General features: G+C 40.7%; 1 protein-coding gene across 4 annotated transcripts in view; it reads left to right on the forward strand.

Annotated features, from left to right (window-relative positions):
- The window catches only part of CDK14 (cyclin dependent kinase 14), a 268,798-nt gene extending 249,056 nt beyond the window's left edge, over positions 1–19,742 (forward strand). For all 4 annotated transcript variants that reach the window (XM_077302545.1, XM_077302548.1, XM_077302549.1 and 1 more), the window contains one exon: positions 15,703–19,742. The gene's annotated coding sequence lies outside the window, so the exon portion shown is untranslated. The remainder of the gene's footprint in view (positions 1–15,702) is intronic.
- Positions 19,743–24,453: the final 4,711 nt, after the last annotated feature.

A 24,453-nucleotide genomic window follows, 5' to 3' on the forward strand; every position in this document is an offset into this window, starting at 1 on the left:
AAACACGCGATCCCTACCATGGATACTACTTTAAAAATAAATATTTGAAAAGTGGAGTCTGGATATGTGTGGCTGCTGGAGATATAACTAGATATTCATGGTACGCTGTAGACTGATTAAAAATGTACAAAATGGGGCCAACCTTTTGTTCAGTTCTTCAGTTTAAAGTTACCGGAAGCCTAAAAATCTGTTCTTTTAAAAATGTGGTCCACTGGTAACATTCTTTTCATATTGGTTCTGGCCCTGGTTAAGGTTGTAGATTAAGAAACTAGATGCTAGCACTTGTGAGGTATCTATCCCTGTATCTGATGTTGAGTCGGCTTTAGCCAGATAGCAGAACTTTTATCTGGAACAGTCTTAAAAACAAAACCTGAGCCAAAATAATGCTGTAAGGGTTAAAAGGGTCTGGCACTCCTTGTTTGTGGGTTCTGTCCAGTTATACACTCACTAATGTTTTCCCGCTGAGCTACCACAGTCTGTTGTGGAGCTGTCATAGTATTAATTTGATATGTCTTCCACATTTGGGTAGGGGTCATTATCCCATTGCCTGCTTGGACTACCTCTGCTGTGTAGGTTAACTGCTTGAGGTCTTTTATCTGGGTAAATGTTCACCAGCACTTTTACACCTCAGCGACATGAGCAGTTTTCATCAGAGGTCAAATATGGCAGAATTAGCAATGCTCTGATCACCTGTTGCCTTCTGGTCCACAGGCAGTATCCAAATGAACTAAACTACATAGTAGAAAGCAAAATAGGTTTTAAAAGGAGAATTAAAAAAAAAATTCTTCTAATTATTTCCTTCCCCCTGCAAAGCTAAATGATCATGAGAACAACGTTTAGGATGGTATATTTTAAATGTTACTTTTCTTGAATGTAAATTTCCTTCTGTTTTTTCCCTAAAGATAATTTTACAACTCAGTTATTTTGAGAATCAATGTTTAAAGTTTTTTTTAATTTCTTGACAGAATGTTAGAAAATTTTAATCCCCTGCCACATTTTTTCCCTTTGAAAAGCTCTCTGCATTCTTAAGAGATGTCTTTAATTAAAAGTACAAGAAAATAACCAAAAAGTTGTATGTCCTCTATTGTCTAGTTGGAATGTTTGTTTTCATCACTGCCTGTTAAAATAACCCCACACGTAAAGACGTGTTAAAAATCTTTAGAAAGGAACTGAAGGCTTCAGAAACTAAGACAAAATTAAATTTGATAGCTTGATAAGATACGACAGTGGTTGCACGATACCTCATTAAAGCAATGAAGTAATGCCCTTGATAGTATTTTAAGTAAGATTACTGTACAATTTGACTCAGTGGCCGCTTTCCAATGTCAAGAAGTCCCATTTTCTGTTTGTGTCTTTGGGCAGTTTTAATAGCTGGGGAAAGGGATGAGCTGCAACTAGCTAATTAGCTTACTGGGGATTTTTGCCAGATGCATGAGGCTATGTAAAATGGCATACATGCAAAACACCACTACACAAACATACAGTGTACTTTTCCAGAGGTTTCTGATGTTGCTAGCAGTACTCAAGGTTAAATATCCATTCACATTTGTAAAACTGTTTCCAGAAGTATGTATATCCCTGAGATAGAACTGGGAATGTTTTAAATCTTCAAATTGCCTTATGATTTCCAACCCATTTTTAAATTCTCATTAGATACCCTGAAAAAGTTCTTGCCATTTCAGAATGAACTAGATTGCCATTGCCTGTCACCGTCTTAAACAACTGCTGGGTGACATTCTAACAGCATGGCTCCATTTTCCCCCCAGCACACTCTTCATGTAGCCGTTTAATCTAGCGCTTGTCTTTGAATGTTTACATATAATGTATTTAATCCATTGTTGTAGATGTTTTGCGTGTAAGGGGGTTTTAGGATTGACTCAAGGGATTAGCAATAGTTCTAGATCTTTTATCCACATTCATTCCTTTACATCTCATTTATGTATTGAGCAGGTCATGTTTCTTAAAACTTTAAACCCTTAAACACTTGATATAGTGAGAGACAAAAATCTTTGCACATACTATATTAATTCTTCCAAATATTTACATTTCTAGGTTTAGTGGCTTGCATTTTACAATGAGCCACTGCCTTCTTTGAGGTTCACAGTGGAACCCCTTCATTTTTAGTTGACTTTTAAGAAAATTTAATCAAAGTGCAAGGTATGATTCAAACCAAAATGTAATAAAAATCCTTTTCACAGTAGGTACAGCTTGTTTTCATTAATTTAGCAAAGAATGTTATTTTCTTTGGCTATAAGCTGAAAGCCATACGAGAAGAGAAGATTTATGGAGCAGTCCACAAAATATCAATTTTGTATCAAAAAGTTATTCTCTTTAATAGCAAACGTCATGGTGGAGTGCCTATTGGTGGGACCACCCACAGGCAACACAGGGGTTCCTTTATATTCAAGGGACTTCATAAGTATGTGGCATCATAATACTTTGTAAATTATATGAAAAAGAAACACCATTCCCATACCAGAAAAATCTGGAGGATTGTACATGTTCATGTCTATCCAAAAGGCAGTGAATATTGAAGAAGGGTCAACATCAGCAAAAGAGGGAAAACACAGGAGGTGAGGCTAAATTGGCCTACTTCAGCCCCTAAGAATTATAGACACTTGGAGAAATGAATATGCACAGTCCCCTAGAATGCGTGGTATGTTTAACTAGTTTGGGGAATAAATGTCTGTAATCATGAGTGACAACGCTGATTTAATCCAACAAAAGAAAAGGGGAGGAGGCTACATCCAAGGCCATATGACTAGCACTTCCAGTTGATCCCAGTAGTGAATCAATAGTCAATACTTTAAGTCTCATTGGGAAAGGAGGACTATAAATGTAGAATAAAAATAAATAAATGTAATCCTTGCTCACAGATTAGACTACTTACTCTCACTGAGCTAGTCTAAAATAGCATTTTAAAGAATATTAAGTTGCAATATATTTGCTGATGTTTTAAAAATAATTTACTTTTGTCATTTATTTTGTTTTACATTTCTTGGTGGTTTAACTAACAATTGCTAGAGAAAAGCCAAAAGTGTTTGGTTAAAAGCAGAAGCGATACGCATATAGGATAATAGAAGTAAATTAAGGAACAAAATATAATACTAGATGGCATTCCGTTAAAATATATTAAAACTGTGGTGTACAAACTATCAAAGGTTGTTTTACTTCTGTTGACTGGCAAGATGGCAGTCTGTCCCCAATCAGAAGTGGCACACCAGTTTTGGCACTAAATGTGGCCATAGCTTTATTATTGTACCCTTCAACAGAGGGTTGGCCTTGCATGCAGAGCGAGAGCCTGACCCCCACAGCGGTCTGCTTGTTCCATACCCAGGGTCTATTGGCACCCTGGGACCCCCTACTTCCCAGCCAGGATAGAAGGTCCCTTGTCACCAGGGAAGTGACTGGAACAGGAGGCCAATGGGCACTCACTTCAGTTGGCTATCCCAGTCACCTGGCTGTGAGCCCCTGGCATCCCAATTGGGTAGGCCGCACCTGTCCCCAGCCAGCATCTTATTGAGACCCCAAATCTCAGGGAGCCCAGTGTGCAAACTGGGCTCCCTGCCAACAGTCTCCTCCCCATGCCTCATACTACCACCAAATGAGGCCCGACCGGACCTGTTCGCACTAACCCTCTGGACGAAACCCACAATTCCAACGTGGCTGCATGGATATTGTGCAGCCACAGGTCACACCCCCAATCAGAGAAATGAACCCCATCCATGTGATATATTGGGGCCAAACAAAATTAAATTTCTGGGTGACTGCCCATGTGGATCATCTGTGAATTATGCAATAGTGCCAGAGCTATGCACTGTGCATTACTTGTCCTTTGATCACGTGGTGTCCTTGATACGGCAATGTGGCTTGTGCATCCTGAGGAATTCCATGTGGGTATGAGATGTGGTGGATCAGTCTAAACGTACCTGGTGCTTTTCTAGGAACCACTCCTAAAAGTGAAACCCTCAAGTTCCCCATCAGGGGAGCCATGAATGGAATAGCAATGTGCCCTACTTCACATTCTTTCCTGATTTTCTCTTCCACCACCTCCGGGCTGTATCAGGCCAATAACAGGTTGCCACAAGGAGTGTTTACCCTTTCCCCAGAGAAATGTATATAAAACCCCTCTGAAAACCCCTTATGGAGATATTCCCCAGCCTACTGTCAAGATAATCAGAAGTAATCATGATCCCCAGATGGGGTGATTTTCTCAGCCGGGTACTGACTTGCCCTTCAGGTCTGCACCGGCCCGCACCTCTCCTTCTGCCTACCCCTTGAGCCACATATCCTCCTGATCCCCTGGCACTCTGGCTGATGCAAAGGACCCCTGCATCACTTGGGGCTGGGGCTCAACTCACACATTCCCTGGATCCCTGGTCTCAACAGCCCAGGAGCAGCCTGCCTTTAGTTCCTACATCTGCTCAGGACTTCCTCCCCCAAACTGTTCCCCAAGGACCCTATGTCAAACCCACTCTGGCCACCCAGGAAAGATTGCCTGTTGGCCCCTCTCACTCCCACACCCACTTTTCTCCATCTCTGGGACTCCCTGTGTGGGGCCCTGCACCTCTTCTGTAGGCTCTGGGGTTTGGGCTTAGACCCCCCACCCGCTTTCCCATGGGCCCGTCTCATTGCTCCCCTGTTAACCCCAACTTCAACAAGCTGGCCTGCCATGCAGAAGGTAACGGTCCCACCCAGGCTTCCCCTTTCCCCACTGGGCCCTGCTACTGCCCCCAGGGAAGGGGCCTCCCTGCCACCCCATATGGCACTTGCCCCACAGTGCCTGAGTGGTGCTGTGATAGCATCTCCCTGTCTCCCCACCCGCATCTCCAGACCCACCAGCCACTGCACAGCAGAAAAGTAAGATGGGAGTTGCCCACAAGCCCCGGAGCCCAAAAGGCAGATGCTAATGCTTGCTGCCTCGCTCAGCACCAACTCTGGGCCCTCCCAGCTCGCCTGGTTGATCCACGCAGCCTGATCAGCATAGCTGTCCAGGCAATAAAACTAGTGGAGAGGACGGGTTCCTCACGTGTGGCACCTTAAATAGGCACCCAAGAGCCCACCTCCCATGCCATATGCTGAGTGTGCCAAGCCTGGCGCTCTCCTGTTGGGCCATGCAACGGCCCCATCTTCCAGGGGTCGCCATCTGCGGCATCAATCGGCATCCCTGGTATAATCACGGCCACTCTTTCTTCTAGATTGTCTTAACTGTATCAAACAACACTTGAAGATAAAAATTCAAGATAGATTAAAATCTGTACTGTACGTTGCACTTTTTCTGAGTCATCATGTATGGTTTATGAGTTTATTTGTAATTTGAGATCTGGCCCTAAAAATACTTCTAAATGTCCAGACAAGTCTAATGTGAGTCTGTGTTTGGGCTGGCTTAATAGCAGAGTGTTGATCATTAAGGACAATCCAATCAAAAAACATTGCTACAGTCTCTAAGCAACCAAATCCTTACTGACATCTTCTTACAATATTGCAAACTGACAATTAAAGGCTAAAGTATAAATAAATAAACAAACAAACAAATAAATAAATAAATAAATAAATAAAAACAATCTGACTTCTGTTGAACAGCCCCATTTTCAGTGGTGACCTTTTTATGTCAGGTTGCAAATGGTCAATATGTGTTTTAACCAACCCCCTTTTTCTAATTTCCATTTGAAGTTAGGGGCTGTCCATTGATCATTTTAAATCACATTTGTTTCCATTAATAGCAGTCATTGTTTTTAATTTGACTTCTGTGACTGTATGGCATTAATGTATCAAGTTTACATCTGATATGGGAACTCCATTATCTTGTGCTTTAATCGACACAGCCTGGCCTAAGCCATGTGAGGTATTATCATGTCTTGGCTTGTTGCAACTGAGTGATGAAACTCACATGTTTAGTAAAACTCTCTTCTTAGTGCCAAAAGGAGGAGTCAGAAATTTGCAAGTGTCATTACTCATAACTTCATCTGTTGTCGGCAATGTATTAACCAAAGAGGTGTGCAATAAGCCACAGATCCTCAGTTGGCCATGTGAAGTGCCAAATAATCTGACTTCCAGTATATTTAATAACTGTTTAGGAGGTAGAATTAAATTAGAGAATTGTTAAGGGGAAACCCCTTTAATTACTATTGCCTTTCTGCAAATAGACTTGCTAGCTCTGATAAGCAGTCAAAATTATTCTGGTGTGATAATTTTTGACCTGAACAGGGCAGAAATGCATTTATCACTTGAAAACCTATAGTTTGGGGGTGTCCATATCTCTTGACCTTTTGTGCCAAGTAAAATATTTAGACCATAGCCTACGTAGTATCTGGTCTGTCATATGTACTGATACTTTAGTGTTGTATAAAGTGTGGACATTTATTTGTTTGTTTGTTTGTTTGTTTATCCCAGTTAAAACTTTGAGATCATATGTAGGGCTAGTAAAGGCTTTAGTAATGGGGACCAGTTGAGGCTTGTTTACGGAAATAGTATTTATTTATACAGTACTAGACCAGTAATCAAATAACAAAGAACATAAAAGTATTCATAGTATAAAATAGTATAAAATTCAAAACATTCCAACTGTGAGAAACAATAAAATAACATTTTAAAATTCACATGCATTAAAGGTAAAGGTAAAGGTGTCTCCTGTGCAAGCACCGGGTCATGTCTGATCCTTGGGGTGACGCACTCTAGCGTTTTCATGGCAGACTCAATACAGGGTGGTTTGCCAGTGCCTTCCCCAGTCATTACCGTTTACCCCATAGCAAGCTGGGTACTCATTTTACCAACCTCGGAAGGATGGAAGGCTGAGTCAACCTTGAGCTGGCTGCTGGGATTGAACTCCCAACTTCATGGGCAGAGTTTTCAGAGTGCATGTCTGCTGCCTTACCACTCTGCACTACTCTAGCAATTGAGAGTATCTTTACTTAAGTGGCTCTGAATTCACCCAGTTCTTCCTTGTTTTAATTGCCCTCCAAGCAAATTTGGCAACAACAGAAGTTATTTTAGTGTGTTTATCTGACAACATGTCTTTAATCGCCTCCGAGTTGGACCTATTTTTTGGGGACGATTTGATCATGTAACTTACATTGGAGTAATACGTGTTCTGATGTTTCAATGCTCCCATCCTGGCAGATGCATAAACGATTATAAATAGGTGTGGTTTTTTTTAATAGGTCTTCCCTAAAAGCGGATGGAAGCATATTATATCGTAGAAGCATAAATGATCACCTGTGGTCTGGGATAATTAGATTAGACAAATAAGGTAATGGCCTCAGATTATTAAATGGAGGCATTGGAAAAAGTGGATTTATTACTTTATTGAAGTCTTGTTGGCGGTGGATATCCAAAATTCTTTGTTTTATTGTTTCCTTTGCTCGGTTGAAACCAAGAGATAGTATCAACTGTTTTGATAAACCATATGAGCAAAGTTTTTCTTCTCCAGAGTGGATATCCACAGTGCAACCAATGAATCGAGACAGCATTAGATGACATTTCCCTTTGTGGAAAAAAGCAATTTTAACCAGTACATGGACGAATGTATCCATAATCTGGCTTGTTTACATAAGGACTGCTGCTCAGAACATTTCACAAGTTCTCCTCTATGTCCTGTAGCTAATACTGGGCACGCAAACAGTAATTAGAAACATATGGAAAATCTTGAATAGTTATCCATTTTGATGCACTAAACATCTTGAAATAACTCTCATTCCTTTTCAGATTCATTCAAAACCTGGATCTCAATCTTGATTGAGACAAGATATTATAACATCTTACTTTAGGAGTTGTAAATTTAAGGGAACAGTAGTCTTATGCGAACTGCCCAATAGAAGCTTAAGTAAAATGTAGCATAGCAAAGTTGTACGATATTACATACATACGTAATACCGTATGATGGAGTATTATTGGAAGCACTACAATACAATAGGGCTTATGTTTGGTTACTAATGGCTAGAAAGATAGGAAAAGGCAAGGACCCATGCAGGCTTCAGTGCATCTATGAAACTGAGGTTGGTTAAGGGTTGTGAAACCACATCCTCTACTTCAAAGACTTAGCAGCAAGAGTTTCCTGATCCCTTTGTCTTTCTCCTGTGGGGGAAGATTGTCTAGCCCCATGTGGTAGACTGGTAATTGCAAATCATTTCCAGAGCATATTATGTACCTCTTACATAAGCTTACATTAATTTCATATCCATTGACTGAAGATAAGATGCCTGAACCATCCGTGTAGGAGATTTTCCTTCCATTTTCTTGTTATATATACTTAGTGGTTACAAGTACTTCCTTATGGAATTTGTTTTAATCTGTTTGACCACAATGAGCTTGTCTCTAAAACACCACACAGTTACAAAGTAGATCATAAAAATGATTGTAGAAAATAATACTTTTCCCCCTAGAGAAAGAATTTGTTACCCAAGTAATGTAGTCTTTTCTGATAAGCTCAGAAACCAAACTCTCAAGTCAGTATTCCATTTCTGTAGAGAATTCCTTGCTGATCTTAACTGTATTTCCTCTTTTGGATAGAAACTAGTGGAGCCCACCCACTAGACGCAGAATAAAATTGCAGCGTCAGCCTCCACTGTAACAATCTTGCCCTAAACTTACAGTGCCTTGTCCATGAAAGGAAATTTTCGATTTCATTTTTGAAATAACATAAATGAATGGCATGAATATCAAACTAGGCTGCCCCCACTTCTCAGCCTATGTGCCAGTGAAACATTCCTGTTCCCTCCTCCCTATGATTAAGCCTGGGATATAGCTGGAATCCAAATGAGAAATGTACCCCCCCAAAAAAAAAAAAAGGTTACTTGTTTCCTCCAAGCAAAAATTTATCTTTAAGTACAAAAATTCTAAACCCAAGCCTGGCTATGGATAATGAATAATTTCTAAAGTTGTAACAGTTACAATGATTATCTAAAAAAACATTTGATTTGTCTTTTACGGCCATTCTTATGCTTTTTCAGAATAGCACAGGGGTTCCCAACCAGGGGTCCGCAGTCTTTCCCCTCCTGCCTTAATGGAGAAGTTAGGGAACCAGGTGCTTCCATTGCTCTATCATGGTTTCTGGGAGGGGATAGAGCCTGTATGCCTACTCCCACCTTAAACTGTATACAGTTTCCCACCACTTCCCCAGCCTCCTTGAGCCTGCGTGTTAACACAGTTGGAGATGGCACTTCTGGTGTTAGGGAGGTGTAGCAAGATGACATCATTTATGGCAGGGGTAGTCAACCTGTGGTCCTCCAGATGTTCATAGACTACAATTTTTTTGGCAGGGGCTCATGGGAATTGTAGCCCATGAACATCTGGAGGACCACAGGTTGACTACCCCTGATTTATGGGGCTCTTTGAAGCCTGAAAAATTATTTCAGAGGCTCATCTATAGTCAAAAGGTTGAAAAAGGCTGGTATAGTCGAATAAATTCTGCCATCAGTGATATCATCAGTTAATCAAATTCTCTTCCTAAGTAATTGGCAATGAACATGCAATTAAGGGGGAGAGACCATAAAAGTAGCACCAAAATAGATAGTTATCAAAGACCTCCAAAATATACAAAAGACTAATAAAGTAGGTGATTTTCTCAAGCTTTTTCAGTCTCTTAAAAGCATATGTTTTGATGGTTTTGGTCTTCAGTTGTTGGTTAAGACCAGTAAATAGCCCACTGACCTAAGAAGATAAAATGGGGAATTTTGTAGGCAATTTTTTTTTTACTATTCCTGGGTGATGAACTCCAATTGTTCAGTCTCCTCTTCTATGAAATTACAATAAGTAGGTTAAATCCTTTTATCCTGGATTTTCTGTTTTTAAAAAATCTTAACAAAAAATCTTAACTGGTTAGGCTATGGTGTGACCTACTGGCTCTGATTCACCAGTTCAAGATCAATGCCTTAGAGGGAGAAGAGAGATGATATATATTTAACAAACAAATGAACAATGGGTCTCATATTGCAGGTTGAGGTTCAAGGCAAGTTCTGATGACTATACCACCCAGTCAGCTTGGTTACTCTATTGGTTGACTTGGCATTCACCGGTTCCTCTTTTAAAGTCTTTAAATGTTTTGTTGTGGCAGCAGCTAAGAGGAGAGCATAGTTGATCCTTCTCCTTAATAGGCCAGTGTGCTCATCTTATCCTGTTATAAGAATAATTTATTTCAGTTTTCTTCTCTTCCTATCCCCTATGAAGAAAAACCTTTCTGTAGTATGCTAGTTTGAACTATTAGAAAAGAGTTCCGAAGTGAACCATTTCCCCCTCCCCCATAGAATATGAACACCAAAGAATAGCTGTCTAAAAACGCAAATATCACTTAACTATTCACATAAAATCCAGTAATATTCATTCTTGTTAGTCGGTCACTCTATTTCATTTTTTTTAAATTGAAACATATTGTTTCTAGGATTTTTTTTTAATATAGAGAACTGGAGAAAACTTTAAAAAGTGAATATGTGTAACGATAAAATTAAGGCCCAATTGAACTCTCTGTAGTCACTTCTCATTAACCACCTTTTTAAAACGGTATTTGATAAAATACATACACGGTTTAGCCAAGGACCTGAACAGCCAATGTAGAATGAGCATTATTAATGCATGCATTAACTCTGTTTCTCTGCTAACGTTAGTCCAGCTAGGACGTGTCTAATAAGCAGCTGTCCGCATAGATCCTGGCCGGAGGGGAAAATAGCACAGTTAGCTAACACCACTGTATGTTTTACTGATCACACCAGCATTTAAATCAAGATACAAGCAAAGGTGCATTTGTAGCCAAGTGGTTGAGGCAGGAAGGTTGCTTGTTTATAGTACATTGGCTTTATGGTTTGTTAATTACATCAGCATATATTTGTAGATATATACATATAGATCGATAGACACATACCAGTGTGCTAATATAGAAGAATATAGCTAAATTTTTATGTGCATATGCATGTGTCCTGGGGGGGAGGGGGAGGAGAACTGGAATTTATGAGAGGCTGGCCAGGTTTAATTTGTGTCTGCTTGTATTTAGCACTTAAGGCTTCTTACATTCAGTTTGCTCAGAAGCGTGATGAACCGCTTCATGCGCCTGCCTCAAATCAGAAATGCATGAAGTGCAGCTGCAGAGATAATACATTCTCCCCAAAGGCTTTGGCTGAGCAAATTAGGTGTCAATGGGGTGCCTGCGCAGGCAGTACTCTCTCTAATTAGTCTCTTGAGCCTGGTTGGTGGCGAGAATAAGATGATCTAATCAATTGGTCTGTGTCTGATGGTACGTGTAAAAATCCTACCAGGCAGAGCTGTCTCCCACAGGTCACTCACCTGCACAGCAGGACTGCTCATTTTCATTTTTCATCTCTTACATCACATGATGCTGACAGTTGGTTTTAAGAAAATTGAATTTATAAAAAAAAGGAGAGAGAGAGACGAAAATCTGGTTCATAGGGCATGTGGGTCAGCATGGAGTTGCATTATGGGTATTGGTGATCCAGTTCATTAACATGTATCGCAAAAAGACCTGCAGGAAGTTATTCTCCAAATGCCTGTTTTTGTCAATAATGAAATTGGGGTTTTTTTTAAACAGTTGTTCCACAAAAGGTGATTTCCATTAAGTAAGGAAAACCCAATTGTCTAGCACATTAGAACGAGTGGTGTTTGTGCCTAATATCATTCACGTTTTTTAATTAAAAAGAGAACATTGCATGGTGGGAAATGTGGCATCCTCTTCATTATCTCTTTGCCTTTTTAAAATTTAAAATGTGATTGGAGGAACCAGCCGTCTAAAGTGGGTGCTAAGCCAGCTGCATTGTAAATAGTACCGAGCCTTGAATGTGTTCAGCATGCTAAGGCACGGTGGGGCGCTCTGCCCCCATCCCATTTCTCCAAATGTGCACCCAAATTAACTGTACTGCAGAAGAGTCACAGAGAGTATATAAAGAAGCAAGTTCTTCCCAATCTAATTGAAAAAGATAGGGGAAATCTTCAGGACATAATGACCGTAGCTGAACCCCATGCTATCAACTAGAATTAATATTTAAAACCAAAAGCTTTAGTCTGCTTTCCCCTACAGTGTTTTAGAGGTGTTTGGCCCTTCTCATTTTAAAAGATGGATTTGGAAATAGTTGTCCTTGGTTGTGGTCATAAGACACAGGGTTTCTGTACATGATCAAAAGCATGTTTAAGGGGCTCTGTAACATAAAAGGGATTTGGGCAATTGTGAAAAAGGGCCTTCCCTTTGTCTTGAGAAGCCAAACATTGTAAATTAAAGCTGTAAAGCTGATCTATTTTTTCAATGCAGATTTCTTACTAGAGATCCTAAATATGAGAATCTTGGATTTGCTTATGAGGAACAAAATTTGACTGGATATATCCCCCCCCCCCAAATAGCTACATTTGAATCCAGTAACACCTTAGAGGCCCACAAGATTTTGGGGGCATAACCTTTCAAGAGCCAAAGTTCCCTTCATCAGATTACCCAGCAGAGAGAGCTTTGACTCTCAAAAGCTTCTATCCCAAAATCTTGTTGGTAATAGTAAGCCATGACAGGTGACTCTAGATAGGGTCAACGTCTAGAGCAGGGGTACACTGGCAGGGGCTCATGGGAATTGTAGTCCATGGGCATCTGGAGGGCCTCAGTTTGACTACCCCTGGCAGAGGGCTCCATAGCTACAGCAGCATTGTCAACAGTGCTTTTTATCCTTCAGTTTTGGATTCCTTGCAATACCAGCCGTTGCTTATTAACTTGTAAATGATTAAATTATTGGTTTTCTGAAATAGTTCAGATTTGCCTTTTATTTTCATATGTGTTATGCTTTCCTTCTTTACTAAGAAACTAGGCCCAGATGTTTCCAAGTTACAGTTGTTTGTGTTCAAGTCAATTTCATTTATTACGGCTATCTAGCCAGTTTGTAATACAAAAAATTGCAAATGTAAAATTGAATACAAAAATTTGTTTAGCACATAATTAAAACTATGGTAGTTCAGGACATTATAATGCAATAAACACCCATAGGATGGGAGGTTGGGGTGGGGGTGTGAGGGAGAGAGAGAGAGATTAATTTACTATGTGAGTATTTGAGGGGCTTTTCCTCACTTTTTCCATTTCATGGAAGGGGAGTGTACCTGAACACAATTATTAAAAGAGGAATATCCATGGGAATAAAACATATGCATGTAGTGTGCTTTAGCTGTATGATCTGTTATTCATAGTAGTAGCTTCCTAACTTTCCAACTTGTCATCTACCTCTGTGAACAAAGAACCTGAAAAGTAATAAGAAAATGTGTAATACATGTAGAGATAAGTTCAATAATATGTACAAAGATAAGTTGAAATGATGTTTTTGTTCCATAGAATAAGTCTGTATCTAGACAGAGAGTTACAACAGATGCCAAAGCATTATAAAATCAGCCATAATTATATACTTTAGCACATATTTAAAAAGCTAGAAAATGTCTCCATATTTTCCATATGATCAGTGGGCGGTTATTCATTCATTGTCCAACTTCAGTGATTAGCTGGTTTTCAAAGCAGATGGGTCTCCTCTATTGATTGATTGATTAGATTTATAGATCTGCCTTTCTCGGGACAGCTATCTCAGGGCAGTGTACAACAATTTAAAAGCAATGATACAATAAAACAAATATAAATGGCTTAAAACTATCATTTTTGTTCCCAGGCCTGACCCAAACATGTGTTAATCTGGGCTGTTACAAGAGAGAGCAGGGGCTCCTAGATGTTCCTTGTAGCCTACCCTCAACTGAATGCCTGGTGGAAGAACTCCATCTTGCAGGCCCTAAAAAACTAAATTAGCTCTGACAGGGCCTGCATCTCCTCTGGGAACTTATTCCACCTGGGGAACTAGGACCAGAAAGGCCCTGGCCCCCGTCAACACTAGATGGCTCTCTCTTGGGATCACTGGCCTGTTAGAACTTGCAGAGTGTAGTGCTCTTTGGGAGAAATATTCGGGGAGGTGGTCCCTCAGGCACACTGAGTCTGGACCACAAATGGTCTTGAAGATCAAAACCGGCACCTTGAACTTAATCCAGTACTCCACTGGAAGTCGATGCAGCTGCCTGAGCACAGAACATATACGAGCCCTCCACGGTGCTCTGGTGAGAACTCTGGAAGCTGCATTTTGGGCCAGCCGTAAGTTCCAGAGTAGGGACAAAGGAAGATCCACATAGAGTGAGTTACAGAAGTCTAATCTAGAGGTAACAGTTTCATGAATGACTTTGGCTAAATGATCCAGGGCCAGGTAGGGGGCTAATAGCTTGGCCTGGCACAGATTTCTATATTTCTATTTCTATACCGCCCTCCACAGAGGCTCAGGGCGGTTTACAGGAAACAGGAGAAAGATACAGGTAACATATGGTAACCACATGTGATAACAGCAATAACAATAACCTTAACATGATAACAACAAGATAAAAAATGCCTGCTGAGCTACTGCTGAACATCAAATATCACTCTCAGATTCCTTGCTGGCTGTGTAGCGGTGCTCTGCATGCCATCCTGGTTGGGTAAATGCACTTCCTCCACTGATCCCTTCCTATCCAGCCACAGGACCTCTGTCTTTGAAGGGTTCAGCTTCAGGTGACTCTGCTTTAACCACTCAGCCACACTTACCAAACATGAGTCCTATGCTTTGAACAAGTCTTGGTAACTGCAGAAAACCTGTACTGTGTTCACACATGACATTCTACCTTTATCTGTCCACACTAAGAACTGTCTGATAATATCTAATCATTAAAACAAATTGCTGGGGATATTAGACGTTTCCCATGTAGTGTTTCCTTTTATATTTCTTATACTTTGCATTCTGTGAACTGAAACATTGATCTCTAACAATGGCTTGAGTTTGTTTTGGAATCCTCTGTTTTTATTTCTCTCCAAGTTAGTCAAAAGCAACCATTCAAAGGAATTTTCCAGATTAGTACTCTTCCATGTCTACATGTGGGATTTACTTTCATATCTTAAATTGTAGGTTGAAAATGCATCGTAAAAATAAGGAGTTATTTTCCTGCCAATGTAGGGATTTCAACATGTTTTCTCATAATATTTGCTTGAGCCATCCTCAAATGACTAGTTAAGCTAGAATACTTAGAGAGGCGGTTCTTGAAAGAGCTGGGGGGAAAATATGAAGTTTCATGTTAGGATGAGTAAATACTACATGAACTAATATGCAGTAGGCAGGATTGGGGTGTTTTGTGAGAAATGCAGATGTCTAAGACAGAGAGCTGAATCTAGACTAAATGGGCAATTTTCACCGATTTCCCCTTCCCACTGCAGATACCTCCCCTTATGTCATTCCATAGGGCCAAAATGGGCATTTTGTGGGTTCAGTGAGCTGCCATCAGAGTGGGGAGGCAAGAGTGTTCCATTCTACCACTGGAAAATTTAGTGTATCTAACCCATAATCTTTAAAGTGTATGAATTAAGACTGATCTTGCAGAAAATCCAGGAAATCTATTCCTTTTCTAATTTTAACTCTTTTCTGTTTATACAATCACCTGTGGTGACTATCTTCAGATGATAATTTAAAGAGATTGGAAACAGGGGTGTGGGAGGAGCATGGCAGCCTGATGCCTTTCGCCCCCATTTTGCACCAGATCCAAATAGTTCTGTGTTTATTTAGCATGGACAGAAGTAAAAGAAAACAAAGAATAGCATGATTCTATTGCTGTTGAGGCCTTTTAAACAATGAAATGTTGCAATTCACAATGCTTATTATAATTTCTGTTGCTTCCTTATAGGAATTCAAACCACCGGATTATGGGAGAGGAACAAAACATAACGAGAGAGCCAACACTATGAAGACAGACTGGCCCCGTTTCTCTTTTCCAGTGGTGGATTTCTGTCACAAGAAAAACTGTACTGGAAGCCCCCGTCTCTCTACTTTCTTTCCCCTGCAATTTGTTTAAAATCTTGCACGCCTTTGAGTACCTTGTGATTTTCCAGATTTCCATGAAGACTAAGCTTTTGCTTACTGACACATAGCATGTTATTTTCTTTCATCCTTTTTGTGTTTGATTTCATTGGGATTTTCCACTACAGCACAACATCCTTGTACAGATTTGTATGCTTTCACCAGCAGCGTCTTAAACGCATTAAGACGCACATATGGTGTTTGCACTTCCTGATAATGTCTGTACATAGAGGGCCAGTCATGGCAAAAATCCATTTCCGTGTTCACCAGGAGGCTCCATATATTTTGTAACTTGTCTGGAGGATATATCAAGATGGAGCAAAAAGTTTTGGAGGTGATGGTGACACAATCCGTATCTTGTAACTATGCCTCTGTATTACCATTTGGAGATTATATCGTTCCTTTCCTTAACCTTGGCAATAAGTGCATCATAGTTGGAAAGTCTGAATTATAAGTATTCTGCTTCCAAAGCAGATTTCAGGCATACTGAAAGCAGATTTCAAGAGAGACTTCCAGTGATGGGGGAGGGGGGTATATATATAATACTATTTAGTCAAATATTCATAGTCCCTTTTAGAACAAGGGACAGCCTATTTGCAGCCTTTTTGATTCTTGGTTCCATTTTTTGCTTTTTTCTCATGTCATTTTGCTAAAAAAAAATTTTTTTTTGAGAAGACAAACAGAAAATATGAAGGAGAAATGAGTTTACATTAAGATAAGCACTAGAGTATAGAAACTTTAGTTACTGAATGAGCCATGGTGGGAGGAAACCTAGTTTTGATGAGTTATCCAAATTCCAAATATTTGCTCTTCCAAACCAAAGCATCTTTCCAGCTATTTTTCTAAGACGAACCAAGCTGATTGGGAAAAGTCTTTCACTACCATATCTCCAGATGAGTTTTTTTCTGCCAAGTAGAATTCAAACTTAAAAAAAAAATGCCATCACAATTTTTTTTAAAAGGTGCCAGCCCATTTCCCTCATTTTATTAATAGCAGGAAAGTGAATGCCTATGGGCACTGGAAGGACTATGGCTGCTAGACCCTGCCATTTGGGGAATGGCACGAGTCCAAAACAATAAATTAGATGCGATAATTTTGGGGTGGGAAGGGAGTTTTCGCCACCATTATATCCAACACAGGAACTACCTTGCCTCCCTAGGATACCAGCTGCCTAAAAGCCATTTAATTGTAAAACGTTTAAGGCATCGTTAGGAAATTTAAAAAAAAGATGAGGTTTATTGTATAATTTCTTGCCTAAGCTGTTGACATCAAACTATTTGGAACTGGAATAAATAAATAATTGGCTAATTTATTCTGCAGAAGCCTTGCTTATTAGGGAACAATGGTAAATATTCATTTTTTTGTAAACTGTGAAATGGTTCTAAGTCACATTAAGTACAACTTCCAAAATGATGCCTCTGCATCTTGAACTTACTCCTTTTTACAAATTCTGTATCACTAAATCCAACTGCATATTTCAAACATGAATGCCTTAACTGTTGTTTGCTTTGAGTTTCGTAAGCAGGCATTTCCTATCTCAAGTTAGAGATATATGCCATGTAGACTAGATGTTTCATGATGAGGCTTGGTCTCTTAAAAAAGCAGTCATAGTGCTTGCAAAAATGTGAGGAATTTTTGAGAATGGAGCAAGGGTTTTAATTAGGAAAATGAGGGTATATTCTTAGATGTAAATCTCCTTTGGCAGCTTAAGGAAGGAGAGAGGCAATTACACCCCTTGTGGAAGGATCTGATGGTTTGATGTAGAGAAGAATCCCACTGAAGTGTTCCCTTCCATAGCCTAACTACTTTGCACCTTACTGTTCACAAGAAATCAAAAGTTCAGTGCTGCCGCTTAGGATTTGAGTGTGTGCACACTAGGTGGGCTTTCAATGGCTTCCTTAGAAAAACAAAAACAAAATGCCATTAAAGCCTTTGAACGTAATATTCAAAATCTGTGTACCAGTTCCCTACCCAAATATTTCATAAGGGCTTTTGGAGTGATGTAGAAATATTAGAAGCTGTGTGAGAACTTAAGAGCCACACAATTTTCCGTTGTCGCTTTCTGCTGCAGAATCTTTCCTGTAGAATTCCTGTGGATTCTCAGTTCTGAGAGTGATTTCTATTTGTAAACCTTTACAGTAATCCTTCCAAATTCATTAGAGGGGAAATATGTCAGCATTAAAGTGCTGAGAGTCCAGTAATGTCATTTATTTCAGTCTGCTAACTTTAAGTTTTTGTGCATGAAGAGGATAAATCATTAGCATTGAGTCAAACACTATATGTCAGAATGACATGATTTTAAGAAGGTTGGTTTCATAAGGCTGGAAAAGTAGGGTGGGGAATCCTGTCCATTAAAGTTCCCTATCGATGTCCACAACTTTGCACATAACGATTCTATTGTATCCTGTTTTTGATAACATAATACAGAAACATCAGGATCTTGAAATATTCCCCAGCATCACAGATGCCCTGCTCCCCCTTGCCATATATCATATCTGAAACTTTCTAGATGTCAGCAAGAGAAAATTATTTTTTCCATGTACTTGAAAGGAACAGTTCACACTTTCATATTCTTAAATCCATTACTGTGGCCTGCTTCATGTTACTGAAATAAAGACATTACTGCTTTCCCATAGGCTGGATCCTATACCTTTCCAGTAACACATGAAACATACATTATTTGGGGTTTTATTAATCCTGTATAATCTGCCTCATCCAAGGGTTCTGCCCTTCAAATGTTGTTCCAGCGGTGGAAGAACAGGGTCAGGGAAGGAAGCAGCAACCACATCGCTCTGGTAGCATAAGAACTGGGCCAGCGCGGCTGGTAATGGAGGTGGGAGTGTTTTCTTGCTCCAAGCATTTCCCTTAAGACAGCTCTGACGCTGTAGGAAGAATGAAAGACTAGAGAGATCCTAGTCACTGGAGAAAATAGAGGGAGAAGCTGGGAACGTAGGAAGTCCTTTTTCAAATGGTTCCCAACAAACCTAACAAGGCAGTGTGCTTCCATTGTCGGCTTCATTAACTGGGCTCCTAACATATACATCGAGTGTCTCAGCCTTGTGTGATGTTGTTGACTCTGCTTCTCTGTGGAGCATCCTCAGAACTACTTTACTGAAGTACAGGAAAGGCTGACACCCAGTGACCGAAGAGCTTGCGTGGGGAAGTCTTCCTTTCACCAAGCTTTAGGAGAAACCTGACCAAGAGGTCTTCTATTCATACTGGTTTAAGTTATGAACATTCCTGTCAGCAGTGCAATGAGGGCAATAGTCCCTGAGGATCTTCATTTTGCCCTGCACTCAATTGAATGCATGGTGGATACAGAGAATACGATCCATTACAAAAGGGAGTCTGTGAATATCATTGGTTTGTAACTTGATGTAAGGGAATGGCAGTGTTGTTATACTGGATCACATTTCATACAAATAGAATCATTTTCTGTTATTCACCATAGCCACGGTCTCCTCTCTTGGCATACAGGCATGGAGATAATTGTCCATGCTATTGCCTTGCAATATTCTTAGAAACGAAAATTGAACAGATGCACTAAAAATGCCCTAGTCCTTTTCTCCCCTTCCCCTCAAAAACTGCACTTCTGCAGTGCTACATACAAAATCTACCCTTGCTGGGATTCTTTATATGAAGCACAAAAAAGGTGCTCTTTTTAAAAGGGGTTTGGTACTCAAAAACGTTAATATAAAATATGTATACATCTATCCACACACTTTAGAATGACAACATAGTACACAGTATGGTTAAATGTTACCTTGTTTGTTCCCACTTGTAATTTGTCTGTACTATGAAAGTTGTAATGGTTTGTTAGGTGTAACTGTTTTCATGTAATATGATACTGAATAAAATGTAACAGGATTGCTATTCTCCAGAGTGGTTTTTCTGAACAGTTAGCTTCATGATTTTAGATGTTTGAGGAAGAGAGACATTGGCTTAGGTCAGGTGCAGCATTTCTGTGGTTCAAAGATTTTTGACCAAAGAGTTTGACTTCCTTGGCTTCTCCCTCATGCATCAACCTGAAATACACCCCTTGCCCCCCCCCCCAAATCCTGTTCCAGGAATACAGGTTGGGAAGGAGGGGTTAGAAGGAAGAATCTGCCACAGGATGGGAGAGGGAGACAAGGCATATCCCACGAGCAGATGTGATGCACTGGATCAAATTAGATTCCAAATTGTTCCCATTGGCTTTGTTAAGCGTGGTGCAATGGTTAAGTCTGGCAGCCACTAATCTGTAGAATTGGGGTTGATTCACCCCTCCCTCCACATGCAACCAGCTGGGTGATCTTGGGCCAGTCACAGTTCTCAGAGCTCCCTCAGCCCTAATTACCTCACAGGGTGTGTCTGTTGTAGGAGAGGAAGGGATAGGTGATTGTAAGCTGCTTTGAGACTCCTTTGGGTAGTAAAAAGCAAGGTACAAATAACTAGCTCTTCTCCTCAGCTGTTCTTAATTTAATAGGAGTGCCATGCTACCATTTGCAAGTTCCCGCTGGCAATGGCATATTGAATTAAGTAATGGCCTGTTTGTTCATTATTTGAGGCTATGTTCTTCAAAATAGGATTGTTGTTCAATAAAGGGGCCAGCTTGGTGTAGTGGTTAGGAGCATGGACTCACCTAGGGCATCTCTTGTGGGGAGAGGAAAGGCAGTTGTAAGCCGCTTTGAGACTCCTGGTAGAGAAAAGCGGCATATAAGAACTGACTCCTCCTCCTCCTTTTCTATAAATATTTCACCCCTCTTAATTCCAGCTTGGTGTAGCGGTTAGGAGAGCCAATTTCCAATCTGGCGAGCCACATTTGATTCCCTGCTCCTCCAAATGCAGTCAGCGGGGTGACCTTGGGCTCACTACAACCCAGGTAGAGCAGTAATATCAGGCCTCTCTCAGCCTCACCTACCTCACAGAGTGTCTGTTGTGGGGAGAAGGACAGGGAAAGCGATTGCAAGCCACTTTGAGAACCAACTCTTCTTCATAAAATTCAGAAGTTACACCCAAGATACCCTCCTTTATAGCCCACAGAGCCAGAGGCAAAGTGCCAGCGCTAACTGCAAGGGGGAGCCATCCGGTCCTCTCAAAGGATGCCACTCAGGCAAGAGGGCCTCAGCCTTCTGTCTGGTTCTCTCTCCGCTGCTCCCTTCTCTCCCCCGCACCGAAATCTGCCTGACTGCTACCACCAAAGCCGAAGGAAGCTTTTGCTGTAATAGCTGTTGCTCCCCAGAGGAAAAAAGTAAAACCAGAGGGGAAGGAGTTTGAGCAACCTTGTGCCACTAGGTTAATGCATGACTTTTCAGAATAATGGCCGTCATTGTAAATCTGAGCCGTGTGAACCCTACAGCGGCAAAACAGCCTGCTGCTACCAGTGGGGGGTGGTGTTACGGGTATTAGCTTTGAGAGGCTTATACTGCACAAGGGCTAGGAGGATAAAGGAGACAAATCGGAGAAACAACTGAGCAGACTTTTTTTTTTTTATTAAAAAAAATTTCTAGGACCTAGTATTTACTGTTCATTCCCCTTGTGAGTAGTGTGCTGTATATTGTCTACAGTGACTCATGCTGAGAGTGTCAAGCACAATAGCTGAGAAGCAGGCTAACCGTTCCACAGTCATCCTTCCCAGAGGTGGCTGCTGAACAAGTAGGGCACGTAATTCCAAAGCTCTCTCCTGTAGCCCCCCTCCTCGGAGTGACTGAGGGAAGAGAGTGAAATCAGTGGCTATTTGGGACACAGTGTTCGGATTCTGGTTCATATTTCAAAGGGCAGTCCTGTATCCTCAGATGGTAGGGGGCAGTGGTTTACGTAAAGCGCCTCTCCCATGCCGCCTCGAGCCTTCGGGGGGAGGCGGGGTATAAATATAAATATAATAATAATAATAATAATAATAATAATAATAATAATAATAATAATAATAAATGAACGAGGGGGGGGACCCCAGCCTGAAGAAACAACAAAATCGGGTAGCCAGAGGTTGGATGAGAGAAAATTAAACAGAATGTATGCATTTATTACAAAGTGCACTAAAATTCTAATAACAGGCACATTTCACCCAGGGAATAGCAAATATTTGAATCAAGAAGTCCTGAATCTTTATAATACAACAGTGTTCAATATCCCTAGTATAAGAGCCTTGAACTACATTAAAACATATTTCAGCCTTCAAGGTGTTCCTCAGTGGTTACATTATTGTATGCATGCACACTGTGACATGTGTTAGTGCCAAGGTTGGTTGATCATAAGGCATTCCAAATTGGCAAAAGAATGAAAACTTTCCACAGAGCCCAATTCTCTTGGCGCCCAGTATTGTAAGGCTAAAAATACAAATGAGGTGAAAGCTTCCTTCCCATTGGCTATCCTTGCTCTAGACATGTCAAAGTAACCTTCCCTCTAGCATGTCTTTTGGCCAACAGGTGCACTTTTAGTTGACCATTCTTCTCAGTGACCTGATAACACTCTGGTTGGACTATTGGAATGAACTTTCTATGGGACTGCTTAGAAGCTTCTACTGATCCATTGCTGCTGACAGGTGGGAGTTATAAGGATCATATTTCATCAATTTCACAGGGCCTTCAGTGGTGGCAACCAGATTCCAGGTAAGTGCTTTTATTACATGTCCAAACTGACCAGGGTTCTTGAAAAGGTCACCTTCCACAGTAATGGATTTTTTCTTGTTCAAGCTTTTGGCTGAGCAAACTTCCTTTTCTTGCTGTTTTAGCTCTCAATGCCCCCTGCTGTGAAATGTTTTCATCTCTCTCTTGATCCAATATTTAACATGCATTATAAGCTTTTAAATTAAGTGCTCTTTTCCCATGGTCTGACTTTAATGGTTCCCCCCCCCTTCAATATAACTCAGTGCTATTGGTTTTATACTTAATCTGTACTGTTTTATTGGGACTCTGTAGCTGCTCTGTAAATATTCTATAGGGAAAGTGAGGTATAAGTATTTTAATGCTGAAGAGCTTGGTTTTCTAGGCTATTGTACACCAACAATTGTACTCTCCTAGGCTATTTGTACACAGTATTTTCTAGGCTTGTGGAAGTAAGGAAATCCTCTTTTGGTAGTCGTTATTCTGTGAAGCAGCAGCCATAAAGTTCCATGGACCTGTGTGAACCCCAGCGTGGCAGCTTTGGCGGATGATTCCACCTTTTAGACCAGTTAGTAATTCATTAGGAAGGTTGATGTGAAAGCTCTGCCTGGCACTTGCATTCTCTTACCAATGGATGACTTGCGTAGAACTGCTTCAGTCTGCTTTCGTAGAATGATTTGTCTCAGGCATTGTCCTCAAAAAGTGCTCCTGCAATTTAACATTGGCTGGGCTTTGTGTGGCAAGGCTGTCGATACCTGGAGGACTGATACAAAACATCTGGATAGATGTCTTTTACAAAAAACGTCGCCCAGATGCCTTCCAACAGTATCATCTATGAAATCAGAAATGCCCTTTCAGTGGCCCTATTCTCACATCAAGGACCAACACACACAATGCTCTCCTATGAGTATATATTGCTGAAGATATTTTTTCCTGCTTGCTGTGTGGCAATATCTATTAACAACAGTTATCTTCCACGGCTTTAAGAGTCAAGGGGATGTTTGTCTTTTGACTTAAAGTCAGGGGAGGGGAAAAATTCTACGAAGTTGTCTAATAAAACATCTGTCCAAAGGCAGAAATAGGGAATGTGATGTGAAATAGCTTTGTTTTTTTTTCCTTCCAGAATCCTACAACAGCAATGCCATATAAACTGAAAAAAACAAAACACAGAACTCTTTTACTACCATGATTAAGGAACTGATCTATGCATCGGGAGATCCCTGGTTCAAATCTCGTAGCAGCCTTGACCTGCTTCAATTATTTCAGGAAACCTTCTCCCTGTCGCTGCCACACTCTCTTTAGAGTGTGAAGTCAATAACACTGAGCTACCTCATGGAGGTCTAAAAACTTCAATAATATAATGATTTGAAGCACTTTCTATGTTTACAAGTGCTGTATAGATTCACAATGCTATTGTTATTAATCATTTATACAGTGATGGGAAACAAATCCATTATCATGAGGTAGTTCCTATTGAAAGTTTATTTTCAATTTTGACGTTGGGGTTTTATACATAGCCAAATTTATTTGGAAAGAAGAAAACTAAAGCCTCAAAATGTTCTTTGCAATTCTTGCTCTGTTCAAGTTAATATATACTCTTCTTACTTTTTTCTGCTGTACTGTTGGTGTGGTGGAATAGCCCTGCTCTGAACCACAGGCCTTATTCTGCCATGCCCTCTGAGGTCTTAGCCTGTCATGTGCCACCCACCTCATTCTGCCAAGACTCAGAGTTCTCTCTCTCTCTCTCTCTCTCTCTCTCATTTCAACTGCTGCCACCACCTGGCCTTTGTAGGAACTGCCCACTGAGAGGACCAGGTCTCCCAGCTTCCCTTCCCCATTGTGAGGCCTCACATCTGTAACTTCTGTTATCCAGCATCTGGTTATACCGGACGGACAGTTTACTGCCTTGTGCACCACTGGCTGCTTGCCAGTGGTCTCCAGCGGCCGCCATGGCTGGGGCTCCCCATCGGTGTGGCACTGCGCAGCTGCTGCTGGCA

Source organism: Paroedura picta, chromosome 11, assembly GCF_049243985.1.
Source record: "Paroedura picta isolate Pp20150507F chromosome 11, Ppicta_v3.0, whole genome shotgun sequence".
NCBI classification, from domain to species: Eukaryota; Metazoa; Chordata; class Lepidosauria; order Squamata; family Gekkonidae; genus Paroedura; species Paroedura picta.